The sequence below is a fragment of the Castor canadensis genome, chromosome 4, assembly GCF_047511655.1.
Source record: "Castor canadensis chromosome 4, mCasCan1.hap1v2, whole genome shotgun sequence".
NCBI classification, from domain to species: domain Eukaryota; kingdom Metazoa; phylum Chordata; class Mammalia; order Rodentia; family Castoridae; genus Castor; species Castor canadensis.
Genome location: NC_133389.1, coordinates 94,001,764 through 94,023,842, shown reverse-complemented (window position 1 = coordinate 94,023,842; position 22,079 = coordinate 94,001,764). Strand labels below are relative to the sequence as shown.

The 22,079-nt window shown below is 36.3% G+C and overlaps 1 long non-coding RNA gene and 1 pseudogene across 4 annotated transcripts in view; one reads left to right on the top strand and one right to left on the bottom strand.

Annotated features, from left to right (window-relative positions):
• LOC141422554 (uncharacterized) overlaps positions 1-22,079 on the bottom strand; it is a 122,536-nt gene that overhangs the window by 73,998 nt on the left and 26,459 nt on the right. The window lies entirely within an intron of this gene.
• On the top strand, positions 21,545-21,611 carry LOC141422916 (small nucleolar RNA Z39; annotated as a pseudogene).

Here is a 22,079-nt window from a genome sequence, read left to right as displayed (position 1 = left end):
ATGTATTGAATTGATTGATTTAATAAGACAAACCTGGAAGACCTTTTCTTGAAATTATTTTTTTGCAGACAATTATAGAAATTAATTTCAGGAGCTTATGGGGAGTCTCATATTTTCCAAGAAGAAACATTGATTTGATACTCATGGAAGTTACATACTTGTGATAAATCAAATATTCCTGAGCATCAGCAGTCAGGCTAGTGCCGGTGAGGTTGAGTGAACGTTAATGCCTTACGAAGTTCATTAAGCCCCTCATGCATACTTCAAAACATCAGCACATCCTCTTCAGGGTCCCAGACTTCCTTTAATGCATGAGTATTCCTGAAATGATCCAAGTAGTTTTCATTTATATTTGTGAATCAATTCAGCTGCTAGGAGTCTATGTCTTGTTCTGTGTAGCTCAAGCCACAGCTAACATGGGTAATGCTTTCCCTCAGGCTATCAAAATCAGGTAGATTTCATACCATTGTTATCAAGTTGCAGGAGTCACCACTGCTGGAAAAATTTTAGAAGATGTCCTTTTCCTAGGAAATGGTAAGGTAGTGAGCATTCCAGTGGAATCATGAGCTGTGCAATAGGAAGAGACCTACTATGTAATCAAGACCATGAGAGGAAAGAGATGGCAAGTAAAGCTGAATGTTGATAGGGAGCAGTTTAGCACTTGGCAGAGCGTAAAACATGTTAGGGCATGGGTAAGGAGAGTTCCGGTGAGGCATCTGGAAATTGTGTTGCATATCTCAAATAGTAGAACTGAACCTGAAGGCATGCTGCATGCCTAGGTATAGATAGAGAAGGAGCAAACCTGTACCATCACCTTCATCATTGTCTTCAACTTAATTTCATTCCCTCTGCTTAACATAGTGGTCCCTTGAATCTTCCCTGAATATTACACAGACAGAGAAAATAGGGTAGAAAGCAAAGTTGATGTGATCGTAAGAGAAAGAGATGAATCCACTGGGAGGCAATCATGAGTAGGGTGGTGAGGCTGTTATTGAACCTACAGTAGGAGGAGAAGGCTCAGGCTCAGATTGCAGGTGTTTGTTTATTTAAATCAAGCCTAAATCCTACTTTCTGTGAGTATTGGAATATTCCATGGGTAGCAAATAGATTTCTTCTACCATGCTAATACCACTTAATAGATATTGGGTCTCTCATACTGTGCTCCAACAGATTTGGAGTCTAAATTTGGACTATGAGGGGGAAAAAGTTGTAATTCATTAACATTATCTGCAATAGACATTACAAGGGGGATTGCAATGTGTGTGGCATAACTCCCACCCCTGCCCCTATGCCTCCAGGTAGCTTGCCAAATACATCACTACTTCCTCTCTTCCATAGTCTCAGGTTCTGAGGTCACCTTGGTGCTTATGGCTGCATTCTGCAAGAGATTAGCATGTGTATAAAAATCCCTGCACAAGGCTACTTCTGTCTTATCCTGCCCTTCCATTTCTAAAAGACACAGGGGATTCAAGTCTCCATGTTCATTTTCTCATGGCTATTCATTGATTCTGTTCCCAGAATCATTTTCTTATGACTCTGCCAGAGACACCTTCCATCAGTCTCTCTATTCTCCCAAATGAGTGGAAGAGATGAAAAAGAAACTATTCACGAGAGAGAGAAGACCGGGAGGGACCATCCCCCTGGGCCACTGAGATCCTTACAATAGTTCAAGTGAAATGACTGCCAAATAATTTCCTTATTTGTTCCCTTCCCTTGATCAGTTTTTCAAGAAATTCACATTGAAATTTTCTTGTTCCCTCTATTTATATTGCATTTTAATGTAATTGGTTGCTTTCCTCCATTTGTTTCAGGGTGGTGACACAGCTCTGGGGGATTGGGGATGATGAAGTGAACGAGGAGGGAGAGAGACAGCAAGTACACACATGAAAAACCCCATCAACAATACTTTTTCTTATTTATAGTGACAACTCCAAGCAAAATATAAAAATATATTTAGGGAGATGACAGCTTTGTTGCTTCTTGATCACAACCCAGCACTTAGGAGTTGTCTTTTGTGAGCAGATTAAAAAAAAAGGCTGAGTCTTGGTAAAGCAGGATGAGGAAATAGAAAGAAAGAAATTAGGTGAAGGGCAAAATGTCCTAGACAAAACCAGTACAAGGACCAATACACTAAACTGAGGGAAGACTCAGATTATTGTATCTGGGTACCCTGGACTGGAGGTGAATGAAAAACTATTTCTAATCAGAAATTAAAATTCTGAAAAGGCAAGAACTCTCTAGACTTCACTTCTAATACCACAAATTTATATTTAACAAAGCTCTTAGTCTTTAATTTACCCACCTCAAAATAAGAAGAAAAAAAGATGCATGAAAATACTTACAGTATTGCTTATTTTTGTGTTAACAAACAATTAGGGTGTACATTTGAACAATTCAGCATAAATGTGCTCTGTACCAAATCCCCACAATACAATCATGAATTGCATACAAACCCTTCTCTCAAAAAAGTGATTGCAAAGGAACCAAAGTTACAGTGAAAGTTAGTTAGAAAATTGTCATTACTTCTCCATTGAAATAGTGGTAAATACAGTTGGTTTATAGCTCTCAATTTAGTTGTCCCTGTAACATTATTTTGCTATGGTCCAAATGTCTCCCACACCCAATTCACATATTGAAATTCTAACCCCTAAGGTCACAGTATTGGGCTTTTGGAGAGGTAATTCACTCATAAAGGCAGAGTTCTCATGAATGAAATTAGTGTTTTTACTCAAAGAGAGCTGCCTTGCCACTTTCACCATGAGAGGGAGAATATAGTTCAAATGTGCAATTTTTTTCTCTTTTTTCTTTTAATTTTTTATTGTTGTGCTGGATGGTGGTACAATGTGGCATTTACAAAAGTTCTTACATTATATCAATATATCACACTTGAATTCAACCCCTCCACAGTTCTCCCTTATCCTTCCCTCCCCCTATTCCTGGAACAGTTTAAACAAGTATTATTTTTTCATTTACATAGATGTGTACACAGAATTTCCACTATATTCACCTTCCCATGCCCTTTCCTCACCGTCTGCCCCATCCCACTGATACCAATTCCTCCCAAGCAGGACATGTTCTGCCTTCCTGGTCTCCAATTTTGTAAATGAAAAAAAATGACATTTTTCTTTGTTTAAGATAGCTATACAGGGAGTTTCCTTGTGACATTTAGATACATATACCTCTATTTTTCTTCTTTCTACCTTAGTTTACTTCTTATGATGGTTTCAAAAAGTTTAAAAATTCTGTGTTCATTCTATATTCATTCTTGTATAAAGAGTACATCAATCATATTCACATTTTTAATTTCATTCTTTTACCCTCCTCATCTCACATCTGACCTCACTACCTCCACTTAGTGTGACCTGTTTTTCATAATATTGCTGTATTGATATTAGGTCTCTATTCCACGTTTGAGAGAAAATATGCGACTTTTGGCCTTCTGAACCCGGCTGACTTCACTTAAGGTGATGTTCTCCAGTTTCATTCATTTCCCCAATAATGACAAAATCTCATTCATCTTTATAGCTGAATAAAATTCCATTGTATATAAGTACCACATTTTCTTAATCCATTCTTCAGTAGTAGGACATCTTGGCTGTTTCCATAGCGTAGCTATGGAAAATAGCTAGTTTATAGCTAGCAATAAACATGGGTGTGCAAGTTCCTTTATTATAACCTGACCTACATTCTCTCAAGTATATCCTGACCTACATTCTCTCAAGTATATCCCTAGGATTGGAAGCACTGGATCATATAGCAGTTCTATTTTTCTGTTTTTGAGGAGCCTCAGTACTGTTTTCCAGATTTGTTGTACTAATTTACTTTCCCACCATCAGTGCATGAGGGTTTTTCTTCCCTACATCCTCACCAACATTTGTTGTTGTTTGTATTCTTGATGGTAGCCATTGTAACAAGAGTGAGGTGGAATCTTAACATGGTTTTGATTTGCATTTCCTTATGGACAGGGATGTTGAGCATTTCTTCATGTCTTTTTTAGCCACTTGGATTTCTTCCTTTGAGAAAGCTCTTTTCAGTTATTTGCCCATTTCTTCACTGGGTCATTGATTTTTGGGAAGTTAGTTTTTTGAGCTTCCTGTGTATTCTGGTTATTAATCCCTTGTCAGATGTGTAGCTGGCAAAGATTTTCTCCCATTCTGTTGGCTGCCTTTTCAATCTGGTGACAATTTCTTGTGTTGTATAGAAACTTTTTAATTCCATGTATCCCCATTTGTCAATCCTTTCTCTTAGTTGCTGAGCCATTTAGTTCGATTTAGGAAGTCATCATCTACACCTATTAATTCCAATGTATTCCCTGGTCTTTCTTGCTGTAGCTTCAGAATTTCAGGTCTTATATTAATGTCCTTAAATCACTTTGATTTGGTACTTGTACAGGGTGAAAGACATGGGTTTAGTTTCAGTTTTCTGCAGTTTCTTAGCAAGGTTTGTTGAAGAGACTGTCTTTTCTCCATTGTATGTTTTTGGCACCTTTGTCAAAAATCAGGTGGGCATAGCTGCGTGGATTGATGTCTGAGTTTTCTATTCTGTTCTGCTGGTCTTCATATCTGTTTTTGTGCCAGTACCATGATGTTTTTAGTGCTATGGCGCTGTAGTATAGTTTGAAGTCAGGTATTATGATACCTCTGTGTTGTTCTTTTTCTCAGTATTGCATTGGTTATTCAAATGAGGTCTTTTGTGCTTCCAAATGAACATTATGATTGATTTTTCAATTGATTTTTCAATTTTTCAATTGATTCTACCAATCCATGAGCATGGAAGATATTTTCATCTTCTGTAGTCATCTTCTATTTGTTTCTTCAATGGTTTATAGTTTTCCTAGTAAAGGTCTTTCATATCCTTGGTTAAGTTTATTCCTAGGTACTTTATTGTTCGAGGATATTGTAAATGGAATTTTTTTTCTAAATTCTTTCTCATTCTGTTCATTGTTGGTATATAGAAAGGCTACTGATTTTTGTAAGTTGACTTTGTATCCTGCTACTTTGCTGAAGCTGTTTATGATGTCCAAGAGTTTTTTGGTGGAATTTTTCTGTGTGTGTATCTTTTAGGTATAAGATCATATCATCTGCAAATAGGGATATTTGACTACTTCCTTTCCAATTTGTATTCCTTTTATTTCTTCTTTCTGTTTCATTGCCCTAGCTAGGAATTCTTGTACTATATTGAATAAGAGTGGAGAGAGTGCTTTCAGCCTAATAATTTTCCTATTTAGTATGATGTTGGCTGAGGCTTGTCATTAATTTTGGCCTTAATTTCATTGAGATACATTCTTTCTATTCCTACTTTCGTCAGAGCTTTTATCATGAAAGGATGTTGTATTTTGTCAAAATATTTTTTCTGCATTTATTGAGATGATCATGTGGTCTTCACCTTTGCTTTTCTTAATATGCTGTATTACATTTAATCATTTGCCTATTTGAACCATCCCTGCATCCCTGGGATGAACCCAACTTGATCATGGTGTATGATCTTTTTGATATGCTGTTGAATTCTGTTTGGCAATATTTTATTAAGGCTTTTGGCATCTATGTTCATTAAAGAGATTGGTCTGTAATTCTCATTTTTTGCTGTGTCCTTATATGGCTTTGGGATGAGAATAATATTGGCTTCATAGAATGAGTTTGGCAGTGTTCCTTCCCTTTCTATTAAATGGAAACATTTGAGGAATGTTGGTATTGGTTCTTCATTAAAGGTCTTATAGAATTCAGCAGTGAATCTGTCAGGTCCTGGACTTTTCCTTTATGGCAGACTATTTTTGCTTCAACTTCAAGGTTTTTTATAAATATCTTTAAGTGATAAATACTGTCTTCGTTAAATTTTGGATGGTCATATGTGTCTAGAAATTTTTCCATTTCTTCTAGATTTTCCAATTTCTTTGAATATAGGTTTTCAAAGTAGTCCCTTATCATTCCCTGGATTTCCTTGATGTTTGTTGTTATATCCCCTTTTTCATTCTTAATTTTATTAATTTGTATCTTTTCATTCCTCATTTTAGTTAGATTTGTCAGGGTTTTATCAATCTTACTATCTTTTTAAAGAGTCAGCTTTTTGTTTCATTGATTCTTTGTTTTTTTTTTTTTTGTCTCTATTTTGATGATTTCAGCCCTTATATTTATTATTTCTTTTCTTTTGCTAACATTAAGTTTAGCTTGTTCTTGTTTTTATAGGAGTTTGAGATGTAGTTTCAGGTCATTTATTTGTGATCTTTTTCTGTTTTTAACATATACCTTCATGGCTATAAACTTTCCCCTTAGAACTGCCTTTGCTATGTGGCATAGGTTCTGACAGATTATGCTTACATTCCCATTAAATTACAGAAACTTTTTGATTTCCTCCCTTATTTCTTCAATGTCCCACTGATCATGGAATAATGTGTTGTTTAGTTTTCAGTGTTTGTGTATTTTCTTCTATTTCTTTTGTTGAATTCTAGTTGTGTTGTGGTCAGACAGTACATAAGTGGTTATTTCAATTTTTGTTAAAACTTGCTTTGTAATCTAAAATATGTTCTATTTTGGAGAAAGTTCCATACTCTGCTGAGAAGAATGTATATAGTGCTATTGAAGAATGGAATAGTCACTCTGTATAAGTCTATCAGGTCCATTTGATATATGGTATCACTCAAGTCTATAGTTTCTTTGTAGATTTTTTTTTTTTGGATGACATACCTGTTGGTGATAGAGGAGTATTGAGGTCTCCTTCCACCACTTTGTCAGGGTCTACCTGTGTTTTTAAGTCCAGTAGTGTATGTTTAAAGAAGTTTGGGGCACCAACATTGGGCACATATAAGTTAACAATTGTTATTTCCTCTTATGTATTGCTACTTTTGTTAGTATGAAGTGACCTTCTTTGTTTCTTCTGACTAATGTAGGTTTGAAGACTACTTTATCTGATGTAAATATCATTACTCCTGCCTGTTTTCAGGTGCATTAGCTTGGTAAATCTTCTTCCACCCTTTTACCCTAAGGCAATGTTTGTTTCTGTTTGTAAGGTGGGTTTCTTGAAACAATAGATTGTAGGTCTTCCTTTTTAATCCAGTTTGCCAATCAATGTCTTTAGATGTGGGTGATGAGGCCATTAACATTCAGTATTAATATTTAGAGGTATGTGGTTATTCCTGCCATTTAGTTCTTCCCCATTTCTAAGAATTAGGAAGTGAGTCCTTACTGGACACTGAAAATTTTGGTGCTTCGATCTTGTAGTTCCTAGCTTCCAGAACTCTGAGAAATAAACTTCTGTTTTTATGAGCCACCTTGTTTATGATATTTTTGTTATGGTAGCCCTGACTAAGACATATTCCTATAGGGCTATTTCAATTTTTATTTCACTACCATGTGTTTCTGTTACTTTTTATTGTGGAAAAAAAGGGTTTTTTTAAATTCATTTATGCATATGTGCATACATTGGGCCATTTCTCCCCCCTACCTCCCACTCCCTCCCTCTCTCCCCACCCACCCTCCCTTCCAGGCAGAATCTGTTCTGCCCTTATCTCTAATTTTGTTGAAGAGAAAGCATAATAATAAGAAAGACAAAGCATTTTTGCTAGTTGAGATAAGGATAGCTATACAGAGAGATTCCTTTTTGAGGTCCAATGTAGGACAAGAGACATGCATTTATGAATGAACCATGGAAATATGCATTCTCTGGTGTAGTCACTTAAAAAAAAAAAAGAAGAGCTAAGGAGAGGTAAAGGACCAGCCTCTGCCTATAGAAAGGAAAGTTTCTCCCTCTACATGTTTGACAATGCCAGTTTTGCCTTTGATTGAAATTGCTTTGAACTGATTTTTGGTTCCTTCCTCAATATCTATGCCAATCTGGCTCATTTCATCTGGCTGGTTTTGAGAACACATGTAATTTTACATAAATGCTCTTCCTCAAGAAGTACCATGCCCCCATCTGTTCACTCTTGTCTCTACTCCTTGTCTCTCCATGTTTTTTTTTTTATCTCTTTTACCATGACTGACTCTTAATCTGAACACCCACTCTCTCCACAATTTTGTTTTTACCCATCTTAGCTGATTTTTGTTGTGGTTGAGCAATTTGCTTTGGTGGTCTTCTGCCTACTAGTGATCATTCTCTCACCACCCTGCATCTGTTACCATCCCTAGTAACAGAAGTGAATGGAAAATACTTCAATGAAAAGTATCAAGGGGAAAAAAGACAAATTTGTAATAGCTGTTTAACTCTCATTAACTATATTTGCTTAAGAAAGACAACCCACCCTTACTGACCCAGCCAGTTGATTTGATATGGCATATTTTAGTTCATATTGGGATCACTCAATACCCACACACCTTATAAAAAATAGTGTTTATCTGATTCCAGTGATTCTCAAACTTTGCTCTTTTAAAATAATCTCACAAGAAACTTGAATTCTACGGTGCATGACATAGCAAACAAATCTGAATCTCTAGGGGTGGACCCAGGTGATTGCAAGATGGAACCAAGTTTGAGAAACAGTGTTTGGGCTTAAAGAGCAGTAAAAATGGAAGTAGAGTATGGAGAGGGAATTAGATACTCTCAGAAGGATTAGATTCAGAATCTCCACACTTCATAGGCTTTGTCATTTTGGATTAATCATTAAATCTCTTGCAGTCTCATTTTTCATTAATTATAAAGTAAAGTTAATTATAACTTCCCAGACCAGCCCTCAGGATTCTAAAGAGGATTGGGGAAATCATGGATCTGATCTTGGGAAACACAAAGTGAAGGTTATCAAATGCAATGCAAATGTGAAGTGTTATTAATAGAATGTCATATGGTAGCAAGGCAGATTTTCAGAATCTCTAATCTCTAATTTCACTAAATATCACTTGCAAACTACCTGAAGTCAGTGACAGGCACACTCACTCCAACTCCTTCCTAGAAGTACTCTCTTCTCTTAGGCTTTATGACTTAATTTCTGGGATCTTTATAATACTCACTGACTGTTCAAGGTCAAAGCCATAGTAACCATCTTGCTCTGCTTCAACATATGCAGTATGTTGAAAGGAAGAATGTAACTTGGGCAGCCAAGGGTTAACCTTTGATCCAGGATTTAGTGGGTTAATCAAGTTCAGCAAAGATTTCAAGGACTGAACATCAGATTTCATTTTTAGATTACTCTGTTATTTTCAGTAAAGTTCTTACTTTTCACGCCTCTTTATGACATGCTGTCTTTGTCTTGGATTCTTCTGAAAATGTCTCAGTAGCTTGGCTAAATCCTGTATGTTTTAAAGGCTATTCATTTTTACTTAGATACTAATTACTGTATTTCTGACTTTAACAGGAGTTTTAATCCCTGTTTCTTAGTTATTTTGGTTGGCATGTTGGTATTAGACCCACAACACAATCTCTGAACTACCAATAGAACAAGGAATAAATTATAAGAACTGGCCCAACCCCCTTCCTCTGAAATACCTGTTATTACTGCTCTTCTATTTGCCTATTATCAACTTTTTGCTCCTTTACCTACATAAATATTTAGTGATCTGATATTAGATGACAGTTAAGGGTATGCATTTTTTTTTACAGTTGATCTTTCAATATATCATACTTCAGTCAAAGGAATGAATGTCTAAAGGTTAACAAAGCAAGCACAGTGGGAACTAAATGAAGTCCCATGAGTGTTTACAAATATTTTCTCCATGTGGAAATGGCTCCTCACTTGAATCCTCTATTTCCTACATATTTTTCCTTTTTCATTTCTAGCTTTTCTACCAATACATGAAACCTGAGAACACATGTGAGCAATACTCACACCCTTAGGAATAGTATGGTAGCATCTAGGCTGCTAAACAAAAACTGAAATCAAATGTGCAAGAGATAGCCTTAATGAAATCCTTAAAATACTTCAGAAAAAACTAAGAATCTTTACTGTGAATTCAGAAACAAATCTTAAAATAAACAGAGACACAGATTCTTGACTCAATAACATAAGAATGAATATGTTAAATTATAAAATTCAACCCAGTTAATTTGTAGATTTGCTATAACTTCAACAATTTAAGCTAACTTTTATAATGTAAAAAATCTAAATTTCATCTGAGTGAGTAAACATGTAAAGACAGCAAATATTATTAAAAGTGAGGATCTCACTTTGAAAATAAACAGTAGCAATTTCTTAACAATTTTTGAAAAGATAGTCCACAAATAGCTCATAGCAGAACAAAGAGCATCTTGCTGACAGATAGTTGCCTCTGGAACATTCAGCATATGGGGTCTGATAGGAAGAATGAACATGTAATGATTGGTTAGACAATGGGGTAGAGCACAGTCTCAGTCCTCCTTCATGTACCAAAACAATTCCAGGTGGATTAAAAGTTAACCAATGAAATCCTATCAATAATTATTTGACCTAAAAACAAAGAAGGTTTTCTAATCAAAAAAGCAATAAAATAATCAAAGTCAGAAAATCTGTTAATGAATTTGACTACTAAAAAGGGAAAGTTCTCTATCAAATATAACATTTAAAGATGAATGACATACCAGGAGAATATTTGAAATATTGAAACCATTCATGACTAATGAATGCTAACACCTATCAATCCCTAATATGCTCAAATCAATTATTGTTTTAAATACTTAAACCCAATAGAAAAACAGTCAAAATGGTACTGCAAACAATTCTTAGAAAAATAAATTAAAAGTCTAATAAACATAAAATGCTCACTTCCATCAATAATTGAAGAAATATTCATTAAATAATAACAAAAATCATTTCCCACACTTAAGGAGGACAAAGGAAAAAAGTTTTTATTCAGTATTTGGAAGATAGCAAATGTGAAAATCGATACAACCTACAGTGGACAACAATATGCCCTTATATTCAGGGTGCCATAAAAATCCTTGATGCATTTGTTTATGTCTGGAGACCCATCCTGAAACTATTTATTATAGTATATCACAGGGTATATAATTTTAATATAGATGAAACAACTAAATTTTCAACAATAGAAGAATTTAAAAAGTATTCATCCATACAATTAAAGCATTATTTATATACACAAATCATGTTGCAAAGAATAATCATATGTAAAGTGTTCATAAAGTATCAAATAGGAATAAAATTTTGACTCTTGGCATTGATAAAGAGTGGGATATTAAGGTATAATGATCATCTTCCCACTACATGATTATTCTTAACCATATCTGCCACCCATTTGATCCTTAGGTAGGAAGGGTTGATTAGGTAGGAAGGGTTAGGATTACTTGCTTTCTTTGTTAATAAAGAAATACATTAAAAGCTGATAAAAGGATAAAAGCATTATCCTTAGCTTCTGTACTTTATTTCCCCTAATTTTAGCACTATATGGAAAGAACTATTAAAGTAAATTTAGGGTGTGCCAATTTTTAGGATCTGCTTCTAATTTCCTCATACCATTCAATATAAGGTAGTATGCTTTGGGAATGACTAGTATGTTCTGGGTTTTTCTCTGGGCACAGGGGTACACTGGTGAACAAGATTAGACAATTTGCTTTTTTGGAATATGGCTATAAGGAAGGGAAGAGATAGACCAAAAACAAATACACAAACTATATAATCATAAACCTTGGTAAGTGCTATGAAGAAAATAAACAGTGTCTTGGTAGAAAATCAGGGTTTGTGGAAAGACAGGAACTGAGGGTTTTTTTAATATTCAGGGAAGACTTCTAAGCATAGGTAACACTTGAGCATAGACCCAAATGATGTGAAGAAGGAAGAGCTAAGGAAAGAGGGTTCCTGGCAAAGGAAAGTGAATATAAAAGGGCCCTGAAGCAGGAACCACATGATTGTGCCTGAAGCATGGTAAACAAGGGGAAGAACAATGTGAGGGGAAATTGAGAATGCTGGGTCAGATCACCCAGGGCTGTGTATGGACAAAATGGGTGATACTATGGAATCAGAGTACATCTTACTATATTCTATGGGAAGGCACTCAGAAAAAGAGGAACTTAAACTGACCAATTGTTAAGTTAAGTAGGATTTACATGGACAGAGAAATGGGGAACAGCATAGCATTAACTAGAGCAACAAAACCATGACATAAAGCACATTTATATGATGACTGATACTAATGTACTTTTGTTTCTTTAACTATTCATTGCATAGGGAGTGGTACTAAGCTAACTTTTTCCAATATCACTTTCACATAATCTAACATTTTAGGGAAGCTGAGGGATAATCAATGTGAAACTCATTTTTAGAATCCCAGATTTTCCTTTATTATCCTCCTCTATGTTCAATGCTTTGAGAATTCAGGAACAGTTCTAGAAAACTGAAACCTTATCTAAATAAAAAATATCAAAAATTGTTCACTTTGTGCAAGTTATTAAAATTAACAATGAAAAGTTTACCAATGAAAGGTAAATGCACAATACTATACAATCTTATCAGTCATATGAGGCTAATGATAAGGGCAACTGGGGGGATCCAAGATTGTGACTAGGGAGCAGAAGCAGACAGCATGAGGTCTGTAAATCAAAAACATTGCTGAAATGCTGGAGCCACACTTGGCAGAAATAAAGCACCAAAAAACATCAAAACTTTGGCAGCCTGAACCCCTAGCCCATGGAAAGCTTCTCCATGCCATATTACACAGATAAAACAGGGGAGCTTCCGTACCACCAGTTGCTGGCTCCAAACCTGTTTGGGAGAAATTCAGCAGATCAACAGGTGAGGACCAGGCATCATGCAGTATTCCCCCAGTCACCCTGGAATAAATCAGCATAGCCCCCTGGGCTGAAGGACCCCTTGCCCTGCAGAAAAAAAAAAAAAACACAAAAAAAACTGAACAATAAAAAAGGAACTGAAAACTAACACACAGCAGGGGGGGGTGTGCTCTAAGTGCATCAGAGAAGTGGGGAGAGACAAGGAGCTGATCTCCATGCAAACTTTCAGTAAATAAAGGCTGGAAAGAGACAGGCTGATAGCGGGCCAGTGATAAGCCGCTGCTTGAAATAAGGCAGATAGTGGTCCACAAAGCTCACCTCTTGAGCCACATTCAAAGTCAAATTACACTGCAAAATTGAAAAATAATCATCGAACCATCACAACACACTGACATCAGAGAGCCGGCTAAGGGATCACTGACTTTGTACCAGAGAAAGGGGATGGGCAAAGAAACAAGCCTCCAGTAAACCAACACAACAAAAACCAACTCCAAAGCAGGATGGCTGGTGGGCTACAGAGCTGATCTCCAGAACCTGAGGACAACATACAAACTCAAACTGCCACACCACACTGAGGGAGGAGCTGAATGAGTAACTGCCACTGAAAGACAGAAGACTGCCCAACCACCTGGTGAGACTAAGACAGACCTGTGCTTAAATACCAACACCAGCACTGGATGATGAAGGAGTAACATGACAACTATTAAGACAGAAATTCTATTGTTCTTGAACCTGGAGGGTTTTTTGGGTTTATTTGTTTGTTTGTTTATTTTGTTTCTTGTTTGTTTGTGTTTGTTTGTCCATCTCTCCCCATTGATTTCTTTGGTTTTTCTTTTTTTTTTTATTTTTAATTTTTTTTATTTGTTTGTTTTGTTTTGGTAATTTTACTATCATGAGTTAGTCAATACTAAATTACAGCCAGACAATGGATAGAAATAGCATACATACACTAAGCTAAAAATCCAATATGCCCACAAAACAAAATTAAACCAAGAGAAAAAAAAACAGGTGACGGAAACCACCAATAGCCTATCAAGAACATAGTTACACAGTACCAAGTGGAGCAATGAGAAGACAAAAAAGGGATGGAAACCATTCTCCCCCCCAAAAATAATTTAATACAGGATTCAGAGGAAAATGAATTAATCACTGAGAATTTCATGGAGCTGTTATTAGACATGGTCAACCAAAATGTACAAGAGGCACTCAAGAAATTTCAAGACACCAAAAATAAAGATGATGAGAAGACACAGAAACAAATAAATGAACTCATAGGAGTCCTAAATAAGCACCAAAGTGAAACATAGGGCATCATAAATAGAGAAAAAAATTGAATTAAAGATGAAAATTGACAATATTAAAGAGGAAGTGACCCATGATATGGAAAACCTCAGAAAAAAGAATGAAACAGAAATACAAAACACAATGGAAAGCCACTTCAGCAGACTAGAATGAGTGGAAGACAGAATCTCAGAACTTGAAGATAAAATGGAAATTAAAGGAAAAATTGAAGAACTATTCACCAAACAACTCAAGACCTGTGAAAGGAATATGCAAGAATTCACTAACTCTATCAAAAGACCAAACCTCAGAATCATGGGCATTAAAGAAGGAGAAGAAGTGCAAGAGAAGGGATTCATAACATATTCAACAAAATAATAACAGAAAATTTCCAAATCTAGAGAAAGCTATGCCTATTCAGGTACAGGAAGCCTCCAGGACACCAAACAGACTTGACCAAAATAGAACTACCCCACAACATATTATCATTAAAACAACAAGCACAGAGAATAGAGAAAGAATATTGAAGGCTGTAAGAAAGAAAAAGCCCATAACATGCAAAGGTAAACCCATCAAAATCAAAGCAGATTTCTCAATGGAAACCTTAAAAGCAAGAAGAGCATGGAGTGAAGTATTCAAGGCAATGAATGAAAACAATTTTAGCACTAGGATATTCTACCCAGCAAAACTATCATTCAAAATAGATGGAGCAATAAAAGTCTTCCACGATAAGCAGAAATTAAAACAATATATGACCACCAAGTCACCACTACAAAAGATTCTTCAAGGAATTCTGTACACAGAAAATGAAAGCAAACAAAACCATGAGAGGACAGGCAGTACCAAACCACAGGAGAAGAAAAGACAAGGAATCAGAGAGGAACATTGATTCAGCTGCACACAACCAAACCCTTAAACAACAACAAAAAAAACCTAAATAACAGGAATCACCACATACCTATCAATACTAACATTGAATTAATTGACATAACTCCCCCATCAAAAGACACCATTTGGCAAGCTGGATTAAAAAGGAAGATTCAACAATCTGAGGAGACTCATCTCATTGACAGAAACAAGCACTGGCTAAGGGTGAAAGGCTGGAAGAAGATTTACCAAGCCAACAGCCCCCAAAAACAGCCAGGGGTAGCAATACTTGTCTTGAACAAAGTAGACTTCAAACTTACATTGATCAAACAAGGTAAAGAAGGACACTCCATACTAAAAGGGGAAATACACCAAAAGGAAATAGCAATTATCAACCTATATGCATACAATGTCAGTGCACCCAATTTCATCAAACATACAATGAAGGACCTAAAAGCACATATAGACTCCAACACAATGGTAGCAGGAGACGTTAATAACCACTATCACTAATACCAATAGATAGGTCATCCAAACAAAAAATCAATAAGGAAATTCTAGAATTAAATAACTCCATAGATCAAATAGACCTAGCTGATATCTACGGAATATTTCATTCAACTTCTGCACAATATGCATTCTTCTCAGCAGCCCATGAAAGCTTCTCCAAAATTGATCATATCTTAGGGGACAAAGCAAGCCTGAGCAAATATAAGAATATAGAAATAATCCCTTGCATTCTATCTAATCACAATTCATTAAAACTAGAACTCAACAACAAAAACAGCAGAAAACACACAAATAATTGAATGCTGAACAACACATTGCTCAATGATCAATGGGTCATTGATGAAATAAAAAAAGTAATTAAAAGGTTCCTGGAAGTTAATGAAAATGAAACACAACCTACTGGAACCTATGGGACACAGCAAAGACCCAGTGCTGAGAGGAAAATTTATAGCCATAAGTGCATATATTAAAAGGACAAAAATATCTCAAATCAATGACCTCATGCTTCATCTCAAACTCCTAGAAAAACAAGAGCAAGCAAATTCCAAAACAAGTAGAAGGAGAGAAATAATAAAAATAAGGGCTGAAATTAATGAAATAGAAAAAAAAAACAAAGAATCAATGAAACAAAACGTTGGTTCTTTGAAAAAATAAACAAGATTGACAGGCCCCTGGCAAACCTGACTAAAATAAGGAGAGAAAAAACCCAAACCAATAAAATCAAAAATGCAAAAGGGGAGGTAACAACAAACACCATGGAAATCCAGGGAATCATCAGAGGCTACTTTGAGAAACTATATTCTAATAAATTTGAAAATCTTGAAGAAAGGACAAATTTCTAGATACTTATGACATTCAAAATTGAACCAAGATGATATTAATCACCTGAATAAATCTGTAACACAAATGAAATTGAAGCAGCAATAAAGAGTCTCCCAAAAAAGAAATATTTGGGACCTGATGGAGTCTCTGCTGAATTCTATCAGACCTTTAAAGAAGAACTAGTATCAACTTTCTTTAAGCTTTTCAATGAAATAGAAAGGGAAGGAACACTGCTTAACTCATTTTTTGAAGCCAGTATTACACTTATCCTAAAACCAGACAAAGACACCTCCAAAAAGGAGAACTATAGGCCAATCTCCTTAATGAACATTGATGCAAAAATCCTCAATATAATAATGGCAAACCAAGTCCAACAACACATCAGAAAGATCATTCACCATGACCAAGTTGGCTTCATCCCAGGGATGCAGAGGTGGTTCAACATACTCAAATCTACAAATGTAATATGGGGATATTGGCGGGAAGTTTGAATTTTGCGCTGGCTCAGCTGGTAGGCGTTCCTGCTTAGGCGACGCAGGTTGTGCGGGTCCAGAGGATTCCACCTACCTTTACTTTTACTGAGGCTTCACAGGAGAAGGTTTGCCAGGTAGAATTTGAAGATGAATATTACATAGGAGTTGTAAAGATAGGAGTTGTAAATATCTTTCTCGTCATACTGATTTAAAGAGGAATGCTGCCAATGTTTCACCAAGAATTCACTGGCAGCACATCTGCACTATAAGAAGGATTAAAGGAACTTCATCAGGGAGGAGGAAAATGACACCAGATGGCAATTCAGATCTGCACAGGAAGAAAGCAGGCTATCCAGAGTAAAGTATAGAAGACTTTCCCTCCATGCTTTAATTTTCTTTAATGATGATTGATTAAAGGAAAAGCAATATATTATAGAATATATGAAAAAATAGGATAAAGAATGGAAAATGAAAGTGATAGAAATATACAATTGTAGCATTCCTAAGCTGTATGTGAGATGTTTTAATGTTATTTGAAGATACACAATAAGTTTATGGTGTACATTGTAAACTATAGACCAAGCAGAAAAAAGGCAGAGGAGCATACGTAAATAAGCCAGAATGAATATAAAATGGATGATTAAAAATACTGAATCCAAAAATGGCAAAGAGAATATATAACAGGTGGATAAGACAAAAAACAGATGAAAAGATGGAATATTTAAATGCGATGACACAGCAAAGATATGAATGATCTAAACACAATAGTTAAAAAGCAAATGTTTTCATATTGAAAAACAAGTGAGACAGCTACAGCCTCTCTTCAAGAACCCGTTTCATGTATAAAGTCACAGATAGTTTAAATGTAAAAGGCTAGAAAAGATGTCCCATGCAAAGGTAACGTGGAATGGCTTTATTATTATCACACAGAGTAAATGGCAGAGGAAAAAACAGATTAATGAGATAAAGAGGGACACTTGATAACACTGAAAAGATCAGTTTTTCAAGTGACTGCAACAAATTAAATGCAAATGGACCCATTTGCAGGGCTTCACAGCACACAAACTAAAAACTAGTAGAAATGAAAGGAAAAATAGACAAATTCACAATTGAAGTTGTGAATTGTTAAGTAGAAATTGGTAATTCTCTAAATACTTGACAATGCCATTTAACCAACTTAGAGAATGGTCCACCCAATGGTGGGGTGGAAAATTCTTTTAAAGGTCACAGAGATCATTCATGATGATTGTTAATCTAGAGTCAAATTCTGGATCATAAAACAAGTCTCAATACATTTGGAAAGAAAGAAACCATATAGACTGGGATGAACTGAACAAACTAAAGTATACTCACAGCTGGGTACATCAGGAAACCCCTTTGAACATTGACTTTGGAATTCAAAATTAAAGATAGGATTGTAAAATAGATACAGTGTGGAGTAGATACTTGTGGGATAGGGGAGAGTGAACGAAGGAGGTGAAGGTAGGGAATATGGTTGATGGACTTCATATACATCCATGAAATAGAACGATGAAACCTCTTGCAAGTGATTTGAGTAGGGAGAGAGGGTGGGGGAGATGGTGAGAGTGGTCTAAGCAATGTACAATGTAAGGCTATTGGGAATTAGCACAATGATTCCCCCCTGTACAATGATATATCCTAATGAAGTGAAAACAAGAAGAACATATGAAAGGTAGAATAATGAAAAGGAAAGTCTCTCTTCAGCATTTCAAGGAAGTACCAATGGAACCAGTCTGATGGCAGCAGAGCAATTGTGTTGTGGTGCAAGGGGAATTAAAACTGGCATGATAGGTGTGAATAAACTGACTTGTCTGCAATGAAATCTATGTGCAGATTCAGTAATAAAAAATGGTAACTTCTTCCCCCCCAATAGTATTTTTCTTAGGCTCTATCTGTGGGGGTTCCTAGGTGAGCTTTAGGACATCTGAGATGTCTCTGTCCATTTTATGAAAGACAATACCTACTCCTGGCCAAGGTCTGGCCAGTACCATATAAGTCCCCCCTGTGGGTGGGGTAAACTGCACATTAACCAACACCCCTCTCCCCCAGCTCCACAATGATCTGCTCTGGTGTCAGTGTTCTAGGCAGAACTTTGAGTGTTTGTTGTCTTTCGAGGCTCAGCCTGGCCTTGGCAACCGCCAAAGCAGCCTTGAAGCTATGGATGTGCCCAAAGCTGTCCCTCCAATGCACTTGGGGCTGGTCCTGCAGGAATTTGGCAGGGTTATGACAACAGACCCTGCAGAACTGAGACAAAAGCCCCATGATTTCCCATGGGAACTAGTGATATGTGTAACTATTATTGGACTTTTCTCTATCCCATTGTTTTTGTGGAGAAGTTTTCAATCGGTTAGAAGCCAGCTTTATGCCCGAAGAGAAAAACAGCTTGCTGTAAAGCTTTCTACACTGATTGAAGAAAAAATGTGAGCTACTTGAAAAACTTAACCTTGTTGAGAAACAGCAAGAAGCAGCCTGCAGAAAGCTGGACATCTCCAAGTGTAAACTGCAGGAAGTACTCCTGCTGGAAACAGAGCTGATAGAAGAGAAATGTAAGCATTATACACAAGTTGAATTGAATGTGGAAATGTCAAAAACCATACAGTCCCTAGAAGATGAACTAAAATCTCTCAAACCCAAAGTAGCTACAGTCAAAACAACCTTAAGAACACTTCGAGTCAGTGAAGTGAATCTTAAGGACTCAACAGCACAGGCTTTGAGTGAAAATTTCCAGCTTCAGGAAAGCTGCAAACAGCTGCTCCAAGAAGCTGAAGTGTGGAAGGAACAAGTGAGTCACCTTAATAAACACAAAGTAACACTTGAAGGGCCTGCAACATCTGAAGCACGAATTCTAAAAGACAAAGACGATCACCTCAGGTGGCTGACTGAAGGCATTTGAAAGCTGAAAGTCTGGGCCTTTGTTCTGGGAGAACACGTAACACATGATGGTGACTTGGACACAGCAATGAACCTTGGCCCAGAAAATCCTGCTCACTTAGATACTCAGACCAAAGGAGCTCTGCAGCACCTGATGAACGCTGTGAAGTTAAACGCTTCTTTAAAATCCTTGGAACGAGAAAGAGACCAAGTTTACACTCAGCTGCGTGAAGTCGAGAGAGCAAGCAAAGACCTGACAGAACGTATTAAAAATGTCCAGAGAGAACAAGTCATTTTACAGTCTGAACATGCACAGTTTGAAATTGAGAATGAGAAGCTTCGGCAGAAATCTAAAATAATTCCTGAACTGTTTGAAGAGGGAATGAAATTCTACAGGAAATTAATGGTAGAGGATCACCGACAGCGAGACACAGAGGAGAAACTTCCCAAAGTAAAAGAAAACATCAGCCACAAAACTGCAGAGCTGCAGACCTATAAAAAGGTAGCCAGAGAGCTCGAAGAAAAATTGGAGAGAACCAAACTGAATCACCAAAGGGAGATTATTTCCTATGAGAAGAAAGCTCACTTTAATTGGCTGGAGGCCCAGGATGCTGAAGAACAGCTGCAGTATCTTAGGCAAGTCAACGCCAACAACAGACAAAAGTTAATGGAAATGGAGTTGGAATTGAAACTTTTAGAAGAAGATCCAAATGCATTTGGGATTTCAAATGCAGCTTGTGGCAGGGAGCATTTTCCAAGTGGTCCCTCACCATTGGTTCAACCTTCATCTGAAAGGAGAGCGTTCCTCTCTCCTATTGTGTTGGAAGGTCCTCTCAGACCTCCACCTGTGCTTCAGCAGGGAGGAGGAAAGGACTCAAGAAGCCCTGATACAACAAAATTAGAGATAAGGGCAAAATAGTTTCTGCTGGGTATTGAGGGGGGGAGCGGGAGGGGGTGGAGTGGGTGGTAAGGGAGGGGGTGGGGGCAGGGGGGAGAAATGAACCAAGCCTTGTATGCACATATGAATAATAAAAGAAAAATGAAAAAAAAAAAAAAAAAAAAAAAAAAGAAGCCCTGATAATCCACTGGAGCATCACACTAGCAAGGAAAGAGGGGACTCGAGCTGTGATGGGTTGACTGGACATCACGGAGCACCTCCTGAGAAAGGGTCCCTGTGTCCTCCATGCAAACAGGAGGAAAGGGTGATGGTCCCTCCATCAGGACAACCACTTACTGACCCAGCTCCTCCTCCACACAATTCAAATGTGCCTATAGAAAGCAAGGCAGTGGGCCCTGGTTTTGTTCCTCCAGTCTGAGATCCCTTGTACCCAATAAGAAATGTCTGTTGACTGAGTGGTTTCCCCAGTCATCTTCCCCCCAAGAGCTGGATGTCCCCCCACTGTATCCACATGATCAAAGTGGAAGTGAGTATTCTGCAGGTTGATTCCACCTTCAAATGATCCTGCTACTGAACTTCTAAAACCAGGAGAAGAAGCCTGGCAACATTAGGATCTTCTTCCAAAGTACTTCAGACTGCTCTCTTGTTTTCAATTTAAATTCCTGCTATTACCTACTTGTTATTCTTTACCTTAAATTGAAGATTAATAGAATTATAATTCTCAGAATAGTATTGTGTAGATGATTTAGCTATGAATCCTGTTATATTATTGCCATTATATTTTATTTAGATGGTATATTTTATTTTCATTTAAATCTAGATAGTATAAATATTTTAATTTGATTATTTAATCCTCTATTACATAAACATTAATTGCAGTCTTATGTATGTAACTTGCAGTGGGGATATTTTAAACTCCAGCAGCTTTGCCTTCATGCCAAGAATTATATTTACTATAATTGTAGACCAGAGAAAAAGGAAGATCTCTTTTGAAAATATTTTTGACGTCTGTCTCAGTTTCAGTTTAAATTACTACTGTTTTTAGTCATTACATTTTACCTCAAAAAAAAAAAAAACACTTCACCTAAAACTGAAGGTTAATAGAATTATAATTGTCAAGATGGTATTTTAAAAATTTATGATTTAAATACAAATCTTTTTGCATATGATGGAGGAAATAAGTATGAATAAAGCCATGATACCGTATACACTTTCTAAAATATGTAAGAATCTTTTCATTTCAATTCTACTTTATTTTCATTTAATTTGGACAGTATACTATTTTAACTTGCTTATTTAATCCACTGTTGCAGAAAAAAATAATTGGAGTTTTATGGATGCAATCTTGTAGTGGGGATAGTTTAAACTCCAAAGTCTGTGTCTTTATGCCAAAAAATGTGTTTGCTGTATTGTAGACCAATGTGAAAGTGATATCTTTTTTTAAGGTATTTTGACTCTCTTTCATTTTCAGTTTAAATTAACTACTGTTATTTAGTCATTATACTTTATGTGAAATTGAAGCTTAATTGAATTATAACACACAAGATACTATTTTATACATATATATAATTTAAATATAAATTTATTTATGTGATACATTTTATCATTTATTCTAGATTGTATAACTATTCTAATTTGATTATTTAATCCACTATGAAAAAAATTGGAGTTTTATGTATGTAATCTTATAGTGG